Source organism: Ahaetulla prasina, chromosome 5, assembly GCF_028640845.1.
Source record: "Ahaetulla prasina isolate Xishuangbanna chromosome 5, ASM2864084v1, whole genome shotgun sequence".
Taxonomy (NCBI): domain Eukaryota; kingdom Metazoa; phylum Chordata; class Lepidosauria; order Squamata; family Colubridae; genus Ahaetulla; species Ahaetulla prasina.
In genome coordinates, this window is record NC_080543.1 from 21915466 (window position 1) to 21931455 (window position 15990).

General features: G+C 39.1%; 1 protein-coding gene across 3 annotated transcripts in view; it reads left to right on the forward strand.

The window, feature by feature from the left end:
• Positions 1-15990, forward strand: part of GRIA4 (glutamate ionotropic receptor AMPA type subunit 4) — a 324862-nt gene that overhangs the window by 193254 nt on the left and 115618 nt on the right. The window lies entirely within an intron of this gene.

Below are 15990 nucleotides of genomic sequence, written 5' to 3' on the forward strand. Positions count from 1 at the left end.
TATTTTTCACACTGTTCTGGCATCCCCATGATCACATTGTCAAAATTCAGATGTTTGGCAACTGGTTCATACTTATGATCGTTGCTATGTCCCAAGTACATGTGATCACCTTTTGCAACCTTCTGACCAGCAAAGTTAATGGGGAAGCAAGGTTCATTTAACAACTAGGTTACTAACCTATCAACTGCAGTGATTCACTTGACAACTGTGGCAAAGAAGGTCATAAAATTGGGCAAAACTCATTTAACAAATGTCTCTCATAACAACAGAAATGTTGGGCTCAATGGTTGTTGTAAGTCGAGAACTACATGTATTATATATATGTGTGTGTGTGTGTGTGTGTGTGTAAGAGAGAGAGAGAATATGTGTGTGTATGTGTGTGTGTGTGTGTGTGTGTGCTTGTATGTGTGTATATGCATCTATATATGTGTGTATGTATGTGTGTGTGTATGGGTAAATTTGGATAGATCGTATCAAAATAGTCTAACTATGTTGTAGACAATATATACAGGATCTGCTCCGGATACATATGGCAATCTTAGGATAAAGCTATTAGCAGGATTCTGGGTTATTAACCAATTTTTTCTTATAGAATTATATTGGGGACTTTTTTGTTCCAAAGTTTCCAAACAGAACCTAATGTTGTTTCTGGTCAACTTCTCTCCCACACTATGCACTCTTCAGAGAAGTTCTTTAGACTTACACAAGTGTAGCTTCTGTCTGCTAAGATTTGCATTAACTTTAGTGTATGGCTCTTTTAAAAAGTATATGCTGTGCCATAATTATACGTGTTCATGTATTTGCATGTACTGTAAGTTTCTCTCTATGTTTCCTTTCTATATGTGAAGTCCATATGTAATCAGTGTATGTTTTCATGGCCTCTAGCACAGTAGGATAGTATCTATAATAAGTAGAGTAACGTATTAGCAGTTGTTGATGCCCCAAGGCTACCAAGAAAAAGGGTAACATTTTCAGTATCTCTCCGGGGTTGCCATATTCCAGGTTTATGGAAACCACAATATATAAAATTCTTTATTTTCCACTATGAGTATTAAATGAGTAACTGACTTTAGCAAAGGGCAAGTAAGGGGAAGTGAGACTTTTTTTCAGGGTGATTCGAAGCAAATTTATATTGCAAATTTTGCCTAAATAGGCGGTTTTCTTTACTGGCACATTAGCTAGCTTCAGGCATGTTTGAAGCATTGATGCCTGTTGAAACTCAGATGGAACTGGTTTGACAAAATTCAACAATAGTAAGCAAAAAATAAAAGCAGGGAAGGAAAGACAGCAAGCTATTCAAGGGCAAGCAGGAGTGGGTGTTTTTTTTTTAGTAATTCTTTTAATATTTTGTTTATATTCCTACTCAACACTAACTACACACACACACACACACACACACACCAATTCCATTAGTTGAAGAACTGCTTTTGTTTTGTTTTCAACTGTTGAACATTTAACTTCTAAATATCGCTTCTTAATATTTGCTATAGCCATTTAAATTATTTAAATATATATAAATAAATACGTATTGAGAAACCACCAATATTAGACTCATAGAAGAAGTATTGAAAATGTTAGCAGTATGAGGTTTAGGAATGTCATTTTGGACAGGCTGATACTTTTCAGCATCAGCAGCCTTGTGATTCAACTTATCTATCCCCCAACCTCTATCCTGTTTTCTTTCTTTACAGTGTTTTATAAATTTAAATATCTTAATTATTGGAAAAATTTTATCCGTTATGTTCATGTTTAAGTTTTTATTGCTTCCACTAGAATTAGAATAGAATAGAATAGAATAGAATAGAATAGAATAGAATAGAATAGAATAGAATAGAATAGAATAGAATAGAATGACAGAATTGGAAGAGACCTTGGAGGTCTTCTAGTCCAACCCCCTGCTTAAGCAGGAAACCCTACACCACTTCAGACAAATGGTTATCCAACATCTTCTTAAAAATTTCCAGTGTTGGAGTATTCACAACCTCTGGAGTCAAGTGGTTCCACTGATTAATTGTTCAAACTGTCAGGAAATCACTCCTTAGTTCTAGGTTGCTTCTCTCCTTGATTAGTTTCCACCCATTGCTTCTTGTCCTACCCTCAAGTGCTTTGGAGAATAGTTTGACTCCCCCTTCTTTGGGGCAGCCCCTGAGATATTGGAACACTGCTATCATGTCTCCCCTAGTCCTTCTTTTCATCAAACTAGACATACCCAGTTCCTGCAACCGTTCTTCATATGTTTTAGCCTCCAGTCCCCTAATCATCTTTGTTGCTCTTCTCTGCACTTCACTTTTTCTAGAGTCTCCACCTTTTTTTTTTTTTTTACATCGTGGTGATCAAAACTGAATGCAGTATTCCAAGTGTGGCCTTACCAAGGCATTATAAAGTGGTAGTAACAGGCATTATAAAGTGGTAGTAACACTTCACATGATCTTGATTCTATCCCTCTTTTTATGCAGCCTAGAACCGTGTTGGCTTTTTTGGCAGCTGCTGCACACTGTTGGCTCATATTTAAATGGTCGACCACTAGGACTCCAAGAATCCTCTCACGGTTACTACTATTAAGAGAGGTGCCACATATACTATACCTGTGCATTTTGTTTTTCTTGCCTAAATGTAGAGCCTTACTTTTTTCACCATTGAATTTCATTTTGTTAGTTGGAATACAGTGATTAATGTAAGGAAGTAAAGATTTTAATGTGGTGTTGCTAACGGTGGTATTTGCTGGGGTGTGATGGCTCAACGGTTAAGGATCGCTGAGCTTGTCAGCTGGAAGGCTGACAGCCTGGGTTCAAGGCCCAAGTGCCATGCAATGGGATGAGCTCCCTTGCCCCAGCACCTGCCCACCCAGCAGTTCAAAAGCATGCAAATGGAAGTAGATAAATAAGAGCTACTATGGTGGGAAAGTAACAGCGTTCCATGCAACTTTGGTGTATAGCCATGCTGGCCACATGACCATGGAAAATGTCTTTAGATAACACTGACTCCCTCAGTCAAGAAATGGAGATGAGCACCATGCCTTAGAATCAGACACGACCAAGTAGGGAATCCTTTACGTTTTGTTAACTGAGAAATGTGATAGCCATGATATGCAGTGGGGGGATTCAAATAATTTAACAACTGGTTCTCTGTTCTAATGACCAGCTTGGCAGTCATGTGACCATGTGGGCTTGGCCAACTCAATATCACTCATATCGATGGGCGCTTCGCCTTAGTTGTTACAATGTAATAAGGGTTAACCAGAGAGTCAGTTTCTGTAAGCAGGACAATAAAGATTAGGCTAGAAACAAACCAGAACGTTTCCTTTCTGCCTTCCTTACAGGATTAGCCCTGTAAAGTGAGGGGGGAAAAAACAAAATAAGATTTCTTCCAACAACCGGTTCTCCAAACTGCTTAGAAGGTTAACAACCGGTTCTCCCGAATAGATGCGAACTGGCGGAATCCCACCACTGTGCACATGGCTGTGCATCCTTTGGAGAGTATTCAAACAATACTTTCCAACCTCACATGAGCACAAGGTTACCACCAAGGAGGGGTTGGATACCTACAAACGACTTGTCTGCCTGCCTTGTGTTGGAAGTAAAATCTGGTCTGGTTCCAAGCCGGGAGAAAGATGCAGGAGCCAATGAATTTGGGGGCAAATTGCAGGTGTCCATTTTTTTATGAATCAGAAGTGAAATGACTCAGCATCGCTTTTGGGACAGCTGACAGCCTGGCATGGGGAGTAGAGTGATTATTATATTATTTGAGATTGAGATGCCTGGTGGGGTCATTTGATTAGATTAATAAATTTTATTTATTTATTAGAATTTGTCAAACAAAAATAAAAATACAACGGCAGGGACGATAGGCACGTTAGTGCACTTATGCATGCCCCTTCTACTGACCACTTAAGTATGATGTAAGGTCCATGGAGATGTGCCTTTCTGTGTTCTAATTGCCCCTATTTGGTTTCCTGGATGGTGGTCAGGGACAAGGCCAACCTTGGGGAAAGGTGGGGAATGTAAATTCTGTGTGGCTTTGTGTTTTCTGACTTAATCCTGTCAGTTCAGTCTGTCTCAGTCTTCTGTAACCGGGGTTACTTGAGGCCATTCTGGCTGGGAGGCAGGGATTGCTTTAGCTTCTGTGAATGGTTTTCCTTTGCCTTCTCTGGGGGTGTGGAAATAAAGGGGGAGAGTCTTATCATCTGTCTGTCATCTGCACCTCTATAAGTGTCTGGTTTGGTTCTGCAACCCAACAAGACAGAGACAGACTTCAGAGGATAATTAGAACTGCAGAAAAAACAATGGCTACCAACCTGCCTTCCATTGAGGACCTGTATACTGCACGAATCAAAAAGAGGGCTGTGAAAATATTTACAGACCCCTCACATCCTGAACATAAACTGTTTCAACTCCTACCCTCAAAATGATGCTACAGAACACTGCACACCAGAACAACTAGACACAAGAGCAGTTTCTTGTGCTAAACTCTGCTAAACAAATAATTCCCTCAACACTGTCAAGTATTGCTAAATCTGCACTACTATTATTCTTCTCATCTTTCCCATTACCCATCTCCTTCCACTTATGACTGTATGACTGTAACTTTGTTGCTTGTATCCTTACGATTTCTATTGATATTGATTGTTTCCTGATTGCTTATTTGTACCCTATGACTATCATTGTTATACTTTAGAATTCTTGATGAAGGTATATTTTCTTTTATGTACACTGAGACCATATGTAGCAACTAATTCCTTGTGTGTCCAATCACACTTGGCCAATAAAAAAATTTCTATGATGATTCTTCCTACACTTGGACTGTTGCCAAGTGTCTGGATGTCTGAAATTAGTTCAATGGTCATGCCAATATGATCCTGTAAAGCAGGTTTAGCTTGCCAAGGAAGGTTTAAATGGAACCTAGGTTCAAGAGTAACTTCAGAGAAGTCACAGGCATTAAGTAGAAATAGCATTTTTGCATATCTGTCCTTATGTAGTGGCTTAAAATACAAGCTTGGGATTAGATTGCAGAGTGCAGAGAAGAACAACAAAGATGATTAGGGGACTGGAGGCTAAAACATATGAAGAACGATTGCATGAACTGGGTATGTTTAGTTTAATAAAAAGAAGGACTAGGGGAGACATGATAGCAGTGTTCCAATATCTCAGGGGTTGCAACAAAGAAGAGGGAGTCGGGCTGTTCTCCAAAGCACCTGGGGGTAGAACAAGAAGCAATGGGTGGAAACTGATCAACTAAGCAACTTAGAACTAAGGAGAAATTTCCTGACAGTTAGAACAATTAATAAGTGGAACAACTTTCCTGCAGATGTTGTAAATGCCCCAACACTGGAAATTTTTAAGACAATGTTGGATAACCATCTGTCTGAGATGGTGTAGGGTTTCCTGCCTGGGCGGGGGTTGGACCAGAAGACCTCCAAGGTCCCTTTCAACTCTGTTGTTATTATAGATTCACACTTTATAAAACTTTACAGTTCTAACGGCTTGCCATCAAAACCAGGCCACATATTCATTCTAAACTATTTTCTCCCTTACCAAGGAAAGAAAGATGCTGCGATTCAATAATTTTAAGTCTGAATCCAACCATGATGGAATAAAATTGTTTTGCCATGTATAACAAATCTCAAGAGTACATGGGAAGCCATGAGAACTAATATTTTCACCATTGTGCCATTCTTTAGGGTCCTCTCAAGTTTGTACCAAGCTTTGACATTACCCATGTACCACCTGCCTTTCACTTTTAAAAGCCTCTGAAACGTGAAAGCAGTGAAGGATATAAATGTTCCTTAGCAGATCTGCAATGCAAACAGAAACCGACATTGTTGGAAGTTTTAATCTGCAACAGAAAAGTCAAATCACAGCTTTAAAAACAACTATACATTTTTTAAAAAGAAAGTAAAAAAGGGCTTTCAAATGTATGTGCTCTTTGTTCACAAAGAATAATAAAAGAGGCAAAGACTTGGAAACAAATCTTTTGATGTGGTGAAGTGTCAGTTGCAATTGTTCTTTTTAAGAATATTATTTAAAAGAATGAATCTGCCTGAACAAAATATAAATAAAAGCGTGCTCTCTCTCCCCCCCCCTCCCTCTCTCTGCATACATGTGTGCATACACAAGCTCAATCCCTCCAAGACGGAGTGGCTGTGGATGCCGGCATCCCGGTACAGTCAGCTGCAATTGCGGCTGACTGTTGGGGGCGAGTCATTGGCCCCAATGGAAAGGATGCGCAACTTGGGTGTTCTCCTGGATGGACGGCTGTCTTTTGAAGACCATTTGACTGCCGTCTCCAGGAGAGCCTTTTACCAGGTTTGCCTGGTTCGCCAGTTGCGCCCCTTCCTGGACCGGGATGCCCTATGCACGGTCACTCATGCTCTCGTGACATCTCGCCTGGATTACTGCAATGCTCTCTACATTGGGCTTCCCTTGAGGAGCACCCGGAGGCTCCAGTTAGTCCAGAATGCGGCTGTGCAGGTGATAGAGGGAGCCCCTCGTGGCTCCCATGTGACACCACTCCTGCGCAGACTGCACTGGCTGCCTGTGGCCTTCCGGGTGCGCTTCAAGGTTTTGGTAACCATCTTCAAAGCGCTCCATGGCTTAGGGCCGGGCTACTTACGGGACCGTCTACTGCCACCGATTGCCTCCCACCGACCCGTGCGCTCTCACAGGGAGGGACTCCTTAGGGTGCCATCCACCAGGCAGTGCCGACTGGCGACACCCAGGGGAAGGGCCTTCTCTGTGGGGGCTCCCACCCTCTGGAATGAACTTCCCCCAGGACTCCGCCAACTTCCTGACCTTCGAACCTTCCGCCGCGAGCTTAAAACACATCTATTTATCTGTGCAGGACTGGACTAGAATTTTAATTTTAATTTTAATTTTAATGGGGTTTTTATCATTTTAATTGTAATTTTAAATTTTGGCCTATTTAAATAAGTTTTTTAATTTAGTGTTTTATTTTGTATTATATTTGTATTTTTATCGGGCCGTAAACTGCCCTGAGTCCTTCGGGAGATAGGGCGGTATAAAAATTTGAATAAATAAATAAATAAATAAATACATATTTATATTCAACATATGCGGTTCTGAACATAAGCGGATTTGGATACCTTATTTTTAAGATTTTTAAAATATATTTTGTAATTATGTATAAGTATTTTTAAAAATTCAACAAAAAGTTGAATTAAGAGCTGCCTGTCTGTATTTCGGGGGAGTTTTTCTAATGGTTTAATAATATTTCTCAAATCATTAGACATTCAACTTCTCTCTTGATCGTCCCTTTTAATTTTTTCCCTAGCCAATGCATCATTATCAAGATCAGGTATATCCAGCCCACCACCCGCAATCAGACCTGAACAGCTAATAAAGTAGCCCACAAGATCATAAATTTTTAACAGTATTTATGTATATGTATCTTTTATATGTGGCCCAAGACAATTTCTCTTCACTCAGTGCAGCCTACGTAAGCCAAAAGTATGCCTAAACAAAATAGTAGTGTACAGAAATTTATCTTATTTACTTAATAGTGTACAGATGTTTATAATGGCACCTAATAAAATAATAAAGGTATTATCATCGAAGCTTTTGAGGATTACAGGTCATTTCATCATGCATCAAAAATTACTGAGACTTTAATCCATCTCCAGAGAACGTAAACCAAATTTTTAAGTTTCTTAATCAGTAGTCATCCTTCTCTGGTGAATCACCTCCCCTGCCATCTTTACTTACTATGCATGATTTGTTCTTACTATAGAGCATTTTTTTTCATATATGCCAAGCTTGGAACAAGATATGCAGCTCTGGTTTTGAAAATGGACTATATGACATAGAGCTGCGTTTGATTTACAGGTTTGTTTATAAAGCAACGTCTAGTCTAAGCTCAGCCATGCCTTGTGTAGCAATCTTTAAAATAAGGCACATAATTATTGCCAGCATTCCTAATGGCATTCAACTAAGTACAGAAAACAGACTGTTGAATTGTAGATTTAATAGCTTTGTATTTCAGCAAAAGAGGGTAGATGCAAGGTAAAAGAAAGCAAATGTGTATTTTTCATAGAACAAAATATTCAACCATCCATCTTAGTAATCAAATATGCATAACAAAACAGTAACACGACCAATTTAAGTACAATAATAATAAAAATAAAATCAATTATCTTAAAAGCTCTGGTGAATATAATTGCCTTTTCTCTTGTGTAGAGTATGTGTGAATGTTTCCAGGAAGGGTATTCCACAATTTTATTATTGCCAACCCCTCAAAAATTCTGGCTTTATTTACCACCTGCCTTCCCTTTAAAGACCAATTATACTTGTATTCTAATTTGTGTCCTAAAGAGCAAGCAGTTGATGATACACATGCTATTTAGTAATGATTTGTTAACGTCACACTTCTCTAGAAAGTGAGAATGTTGAGATTATGAGCATCAATTAAAGTGTTCAGGTTTGTTTTGTATATATTCTTATTTGTTTCTAGGATTTTTGTCCCACTCTTTCCCCAAGTAGTTTCCAGAGTAGCTTTATATAATAAAATTATATTATTTGGGCTGTGTCATTCTGGTCCTTTAGCAACCATATGCTGATCAAGCTTCCTGAAATTGAAAGTAAAGTAAACAAATTCACAAAGTCAGGGGTCAGGCAGATGCTCCAAGAATAAATTCGTGAAGAGGAGTATTGGAATTTTAATTACAACAGTTATTTGTTTGCTAAAATTTTTATTTCAAAGAAGCTTTCTTTCTAGTGTGGGTTATTGATGAGAAAGTACCATTATCTTAGGTACGAAATATATTTACAAGTGATACGTTCAATTCCATCTCTGAGTGAGACTGAAATTAATATTTCAATAAAGGGGATTTTTTTATAAAAAATAGATACTGCTATGAAAAAAACTCTTTCTCGTTCCTGATGCTTACAGGGATACAGTCATGTGGTTTTCTTAGCAATATTATTGGTCATGTTAATACGTGATGTATAAATGCTTGCTCTTAAATTATACGTAAGGAAATCACTAGGATCAAATAGCTGAGCATAAATTGGACCCTTCACCTGCAGGAATAAGCTAGGAAAAAGGTAGAGGAGGAGAAGAAGAAGGAGGAAGAGGAAGGAGGAGGAGGAGGAGAAGAAGAAGGAGGAAGAGGAAGGAGGAGGAGGAGGGGAAGAAGAAGAAGAAGAAGAAGAAGAAGAAGAAGAAGAAGAAGAAGAAGAAGAAGAAGAAGAAGAAGAAGAAGAAGAAGAAGAAGAAGAAGAAGAAAGGGCTTCCAAACTGAGCAATATATGTGATTGAAAAAAAATAAACAGAAATAAAATTAATGTTTAAAAATTAATTAAATATATGATTGCTATTGAAGTTTTTTTTCCTTTTGTCCACTAAGCAGTATGAAATTGGAGAGGTGACTTAAATATTCTGAATAATCATAAATTGAACTGAAGCAAAACATTTCTCTTTACTTACGCTGCAGTAAGTTCTAAACTGAGACCCAGTTTGGTGTAGTGGTTAAGGCACCAGACCAGCGACCATGCATTTCAGTCTCACCTGAGACATGGAAACCACCTGAACGACCTTGGGCCCTGCTCTATCTTGAATGGTTGGCAGAGCTGGATTATGTCCCTAGATTCCAAAACAGATTTATGAGTTAAATCTGATGTAGAGGAATATTTTTACCTCTTTCTCTCCAAATGGAAGGACATCTAAAATTAAACAGCAGTATATTTGAAAGCAAGTCTTTCTTCAAGGGGCACATAATTATTTTAGAGAATTTGTTGGGGCAATTAAGTGTAGCACTGGATAGCTTAAGTGGCTTTATAAGCGGTCTAGATAAAACTCACAGCGGTAAGATGAACCTTGTCAATCCTTATTAGTCAGACTAGTTAAATGGAACATCTTTATAACACAGAATGCTTCTAAAGTTCCTTCCGGATATGAACGAAAAACATTTTGGGTAAAGCAAAAGGTCTATTGCCATTTATAACTTCTGTATAAATATTTGTCGGTCTCTTATTGCAAACAGATTGTGTCTGGGTCAGATTTCTTTATTGTCGGTTTACTGTCTGTAAGCAAGGATTCCTAGTCAAGGAATCACCAAGACCACTGCCAGAAATACTGACAGGGCAGGGTTTTTATATACAGGGCAAGCCACTAATGAAGTGATGGCAAATTTTTTCGGCACTGAGTGCTCAAAGTGGAATGCACACACATGTATGTGCACATGCCAGATCACTGGAAACTGGAAGACCACCTGGTGGTTGGGTTTCCGGTGTTCTGGCGCATGTGAAGACTAGCTGGCCGCCGTACCGTCACCAGCTGCTCTTTTGGTTTCTGGTGTGCACATGCGCACTGGCCAGCTGGTCTTCAGACTTGCATGCACCAGAAACCAAAAGAGCAGCTGGCAACGGCGTACATACCCACAGAGAGGGCTCTGTGTGCCACTTCTGTCATTTGTGCCATAGTTCGCCATCATGGCACCAGTCTATAAAATGAGAGCAAACCAAACTCCACTGTAGCACTGGTGATGTTACATAGTTGGGTAATGAAACATCTGCAAGAAAACAACCAACCTCAGAGAGCACCAGGGACCCCACAGTTCAATGCTTACTGCAAACATTCTCTTCCATTGAAAACCTTTGTATCTTGTACAATATGTGATTACTGCACAATGAGGGTAAGAAAGCACAATTTTATTGTGATATGAACTACATTGTGATATGAACTACAAACACACAGGCCGAATCCGGTCCACGATAGACCCAGAGTTGTCTCGCGACACTGTCCCAGAGATGGCGAGGGACCGACCTGTGCTGCCCTGGGCCACCCCGGTCATGCTCACTCAGTCGGTCATGATGGCCAGGCCACGCCCACCCCACCCCAAAATCCTGATATGGCCTGCAATGGGATCAAGTTTGACACCCCTGCACTACATGCAGGTAATAAAGGCTGAGGTTTGTGCTATTCATACCGGTTTTGGGGATTTCTTTTATCACTGTGATTTGTACGAGATGCCTATGGTTGCAGTGATCTTCATCATTATTAACACAGGCAAAACCAAACATCCGTTAGTATCTATTAGCAAGGCGTACCTTTGCTGCCATCTATAAGAAAGGATTAGGCCATTGTATAAAGAAGTTCTATCCCACATCACTCATTCTCTCTCCATATTTCTCCCAATTCCTGCTGTAGATACCAACCATCTGAGACGTCCATGTGAGGTTGTCTGTTCTGACCCAGATCCCCAAACATGACAAACCCTCTGAAGTTAACTCAAAGATTCCTTTATTAGAAATGCCGGCAGCCCCAGCAAAAAATTTCTCTCTCAACGCAGGCTAACAAGTCCAGCCGGCCACATCTGCCACATCTATTCATCTCTGCCTCTTACCTTTTATCCCCAGAGCTAGGGTGGGACTTCGCTAGCAGTGGTGGCTCTTCCTTCCCAAGGATCAGCTGATGGATTTCCACTGCTCTCCTCTCCTCTGTCTTCTGTGCATCTGTGTGTCAGGCACTGGACCCAGCTGTTCCTCCTCTTCCTCATCAGCCACCTCCAGACCTGGGAGCTGTTGACTTTCCATCTGAGGGCTGACGGAGGGCCCAAACTCCACCTCTGTCTCTCTCTCTCTCTCTCTGCCAGCTCCATTCCCTCTTCCCCCTTGGAGCTCTCGGGTTGCCTTGATGCTGACCCTTACTCCCACGCTCCCTCTTCCTCTGATTTGGCTGTTGGAGGGACTGGCGGCCGACAGGCCACAACACAGTAATTTAAAGACAGCATTGAAAGATCTTCATGAGTAATTTACAAGCTGTGATTCAACATTTACTCCAAACTCATTTTATTTAATATGAAAGGAATTTTTCTGTGAAAAAATAATCCCAAATGTTAAATAGCAGCAAATGGCCATCCAATGTTGAAATCCCAAAACAGAGACCTACAAATCATTAATAGAATTTGACATGATCAGGTGTGAATTGTAACAGAAAAATAGCAATGACTTTTATTAATTCTCACTTGCAAATGTTTTGTGCTGGGATCAATTTTGTGTTATGAATATAATACAAAAGCTGCAAGTTTATATCTCATAATAGAAAAGATATGGCTGTAGAGCATCATGGATCGGAAGGAAAAATGGGTGTTCAAAGGACCGAAACACTCATATTTCACTTAACTGCAGCTCTTTAAAGCATTTGTATCTCTTCCCAGCTATTCTAGAATAGGGGTCCTCAAACTTGGAAGCTTTAAGACTTGTGGACTTCAAGTCCCAGAATTCGCCAGCCAGCATAGTTGGCTGGAGAATTCTGGGAGTTGAAGTCCAGAAGTCTTAAAGCTGCCAAGTTTGAAGACCTCTGTTCTAGAAAACGATGTATGTATTTTAAAAAGATAGACATGCTACATATTTAGTCCTATATGTTTCCTTTCACATTCAAAGTATTGCATGGCCCTTATAAAGATCTGGAAGGTGGCAGGTTAGTGCCAAACCATTTTCAATGCCTTCAAAGCATCCGACAAGAGCCAGTTTGGTGAAGCGGTCAAGGCACTAGGAGATTCTGAGTTTTAGTCTAGTTCTAGTTCTCAGCCCCGTTAAAAGGCAATGACAAATCACTTCTAAAAATCTTGCCAATAGATTGTTCAGGAATCAAGGCTGATTTAAGGCATGCATATATAAAAATGCATCAGATTACATTTGAGGTGACCCACATCGTTTCTCATTTGAGACCCTATGCAAAATGAAGTTCTTGTTCTAGACTGTGAACCATGGGAGGAAAACTTCCCCAGTAATAGATTGGTCTGTTTTTCAATGCAAATTTTTAGCACTGACTCTGTGGAGATAATCCAGATGAAGGCTGTAGTGGAGGACAAAAAATTAAAGCTTGTTTGTCACGTTCTTACTAATATTAGTTTGTACGATGTTCTCATGCTGGTAAGTTACGAATGGAAATACTTGAATTCATATAGCAATAGCACTTAGCACTTAGACTTATATACCGCTTTACAGTGCTTTACAGCCCTCTCTAAGCAGTTTTACAGAGTCAGCATATTGCCCCCAAAAATCTGAGTCCTCATTTTACCCACATCAGGAGGATGGAAGGCTGAGTCAACCTTGAGCCTGGTGAGATTTGAACTGCCAAATTTCAGGCAGCCGGCAGTCAGCAGAAGTAGCCTGCAGTACTGCACTCTAACCACCGCATCTCAATTATAACTGAGACTAAGACAGTCTGTTATTAACACAGCTGCCTGCAATTACTGCAGGTTCTAGTCCCACCAGGCCCAAGGTTGACTCAGCTTTATAAGGTAGGTAAAATGAAGACCCAGATTGTTGGAGGCAATAAATTGACTTTGTATATAAATATACAAATAGGATGAAGACTATTGCTAACATAGTGTAAGCCGCCCTGAGTCTTCGGAGAAGGGTGGGATATAAATGCAAATAAATAAATAAATAAATATATAAATAATATGTATTACTTAGTGCTAAGCTATATCCATCACCAAAGCACTTTTCATTAATCAGTATGATTCATTTGGAGGTATTTCTTATAATAGTCCCAGTTATATTGTTTCTTGGAAATGGCATCTTTATTGATATTTGTATCACCAAAAACTTTGTTGCTTGTATCCTTATGATTTATATTGATATTGATTGTTTCCTGATTGCTTATTTGTACCCTATGACTATCATTAAGTGTTGTACCTTATGATTCTTGGTGAACGTATGTTTTCTTTTATGTACACTGAGAGCATATGCACCAAGACACATTCCTTGTGTGTCCAATCACATTTGGCCAATAAAAAATTCTATTCTATTCTATTCTATTCTAACTTAAGATAAGACAAATGGGTCTTCTATTTCAATATTTGATATTCTGCTTATTTACATTTGATATTCATCTTTCAGTTAAACAAAAGGGCTATTTTATTCTGACTCACATTCATATTCTGTTCAATCTGAAGCAAAGGATTAACTGAAAGGGTTGCTATCAAAAACCCAGCCAGTGTTATCAGTTTAAGTGAGTCATGTACACATATATAAAATCCTAGTGTGCTTTTAAATAGGAAGCTATTATATGGGAGAGATTGGGAAACGAGATGTAAGAATATGTTATTTGGAAAAGGACATAAGAAAAATTGGAAAAGTTAATTACACACAAGGCCCATCGAAAAAGACTATGCAACTTGGAAAGAATTGAATAATTGTGCAGTAATTAAAAATAATCCTTTGTTCTTTCTCAGACGGAAGAAGAAAAACCAAGAAAGCTGATTTCAGTTTAAAAATTAACCTTGATGGTTAAAGTATTTTTTTTTACCTGTTAAAATTATTTACAAAGGATATAAATACTAACTGGTAATCTAAGGTTCATATCTGCTCAAGAATCAGTAAATAAGGCTAAACTGTTTTACATGTATGTGTCATATAGGCTGATGCAATGTTGGTCAGGTCAGAACTAAGAATTGTTCATGTATGTATATCCTAATCTCATAATCCATTCTTATTTAATAATCTAAAACTTGTGAGTAAACCATTATATTAACAGTGTTCGTCCTTGTTCAATTCTTAATAAACTGAAGATGGTAGACTTTAATAGATCTTTTTTAAGAATTCCCCCCCCCATCTCATACATTGTCACACAAGGTTTTCATAGAAATATACATGTGAGATTATCTATCCATTTTATCAATCAGTGAGTTCTGCAATGAGCATGTGCTATAATATTGTAATGGAATAGAATTTATTTATTTTATTTATTTATTTATTTGTCAAACACAACAGTGGTATATAAGTATAAGCATGAAATAGCCATACGAATTGGATATAGTCAAAGGGAACATTAGGACAGGAACAGTAGGTACGCTGGTGCTCTTATGCATGCCCCTTACAGGCCTCTTAGGAATGGGGTGAGGTCAGTAGTAGATAGTCTTTGGTTAAAGATTTGGGGATTTTAGGAAGAGACCACAGAGCCAGGTAGTGCATTCCAGGCATTAACAATTTTATTTACCAGATTTATATAGCATTTAGACTTATATACCACTTCACAGTACTTTACAGCCATCTCGTAAGCGGTTTACAGAGTCAGAATATTGCCCTCAAAATGGTCCTTATTTTACTGACCTCTGAAGGATGGAAGGCTGAGTCAACTTTGAGCCAGTGAGAATCGAACTGCTGGCAGTTGGCAGAATTAGCCTGCAATGCTCCATTCTAACCACTGTGCCACCAGAGCTCTTCGATACGGCACTCCAAGAAACAATTTAAATGGAATAGTTTATGATGTAAGGCAATGCTTACCTGTTCTTGCCATTAGAAGTTAACTTAATTGTTCTTGCCTCTGAAGTTCAGACAAATTCTGATTTTCTGGGACTCCAGTCATTGGTTCTACCTTCCAGAACATCAAATTCTAACTTTTTTCAAAACTTATAACTGCTGAATATCTGACAAATCTGCCAGTCTGTTGATACAAGTTGAAGATGTTAAGAAATGCTTTGACCATTCAGACTTTATGAAAAAAACCCACTATTGTTCCAGCCCTTGAACACTTAAAAATGGGATTTTTTAAAGAAATGGCTAGATCATTGAGATGTAAAAAAAAAAAAAATCCAAAAGAAGATAGAAGCAGAACACTTCTTTTTTGGTGTCAAGAAAACAACATGGAGGGGTTTAAGTAGTCATCATGAGTTGAGCAAAGGACTTTGCTGGAAAATGAAATCTGTGTGTCCTAAATTCCTATCATGTGTCCAGATGTAAAAAATGCAGATAATTTGCTGCTACTTTTTTTAAGGGTAGACCGGGGTGAAATCTAGCAGGTTCTGATAGGTTCTGGAGAACCGGTAGTGGAAATTTTGAATAGTTTGAGTGATAAATACCACCTCTGGTTGGCCCCAGAATGGGGTCAGAATGGAGATTTTTGCAATATCCTTCCCTCAGGAGTGGGATGGGAATGGGGATTTTGCAGTATCCTTCCCTGGAGTGGGGTGGAAATGGAGATTTTGCAGTATCCTTCCCCTGCCATGTCCACCAAGCCACTCCCACA